The sequence below is a fragment of the Seriola lalandi genome, unplaced genomic scaffold (assembly GCF_002814215.2).
Source record: "Seriola lalandi dorsalis isolate HSWRI2012SDOR001 ecotype SW California unplaced genomic scaffold, Sedor1 jcf7180002006924, whole genome shotgun sequence".
Classification (NCBI taxonomy): Eukaryota; Metazoa; Chordata; class Actinopteri; order Carangiformes; family Carangidae; genus Seriola; species Seriola lalandi.
Genome location: NW_019477577.1, coordinates 1 through 1,163, shown reverse-complemented (window position 1 = coordinate 1,163; position 1,163 = coordinate 1). Strand labels below are relative to the sequence as shown.

Here is a 1,163-nt window from a genome sequence, read left to right as displayed (position 1 = left end):
CCAGCATTGTGTGTGAGGGACAGGGTGCAGGAGACACTTTGTCCAACCCAACATTAACCTGAAGGCTGTGCATTCCCCGCGGACCCTTCTGGAAACAACACAGACACACAAAACTGAGACTATTTTCAAAACACCAGCCATTCACTATCAGACATGTTCATCCACTTTGAAGCGGCGCACCTGGTACTTCATGCCTTGCTTGACGCTCCTGTTGTCCCATCTCAATTCTGCATTTTGTGAATATGAGTTTCCCTCCTGACCTACTGACACACAACCTTTAACAGAGGACACTGCCATCTACACACGCACACACACACACACACACACACAAAAAATATCAAGAAGTTTTGATGATCCATAATTGCATACTATGCATAAATGTCCATTAGCATCCACCAAGAGTTGTGGAAGTGTAGGGATCCACCAACCTGCTGTGTGGAGAACAGAGCACATGCCTGCCCCCTGCTGGAGTTGGTCTGCCACTGTTTGTTCAGGCTGAGGGAGACATTGACGGGGACGGTACTGTCCCATGACAGATGGGTCTGCATGCACAGAAAAAAAAGATCAAAAACTAAAACACATAGTTAAACTCAACAAATAATTCACATATTTATTAATTTCCCTCTAATATCCTTGAATTTAATTATCATCTTTGTCTGTTGTCCTGATCCATTAGATAAAACATTTTAAATGGTGGACAGGTGAGGTGATAAGCACCACGCACGTCAGGGATATTTTTTACTCCTAAAGAGGCAAAAGTATGAAGCTCTTTTTTGTGAGTGGATCTGCACTCACTGTCTATCAAAGGGCAATGGATCATTGATTGAGTGACTGACATTTATTCATCATTTAAATGTATTTCTAAGTAAAACAATGTGACGTTTCACTAAGTACTTAAATTACACATTACAATGTAGTTTAATTTAAGTAAACAACATTATGCATGGTAACTAATATCGTATTACAGTGAGCAGATGTATAAAATGTTCCAAATATTGAATACTTAAAGACTACATTTAGGTTGTATTGGCTTGTACTGAGGAACTTTGTTTGACAAAGAGGTTTTAATATTAGAAGAGACACAGTGACCTGCTCCACTTGAGTTAATAGAATCAGAGTCACAATAGATCATCTTTATACAAAACTGTGGCGGCTGTTTCAAG

At 39.8% G+C, this 1,163-nt stretch overlaps 1 long non-coding RNA gene across 1 annotated transcript; it reads right to left on the bottom strand.

The window, feature by feature from the left end:
• Nucleotides 1-6: 6 nt before the first annotated feature.
• Nucleotides 7-539, bottom strand: LOC111671399 (uncharacterized). The gene is made up of 3 exons (XR_002761933.2): nt 429-539; nt 181-297; nt 7-88 (listed from the first exon to the last, which is right to left on the bottom strand). It is a non-coding gene; the product is annotated as an uncharacterized LOC111671399 (long non-coding RNA).
• Nucleotides 540-1,163: the final 624 nt, after the last annotated feature.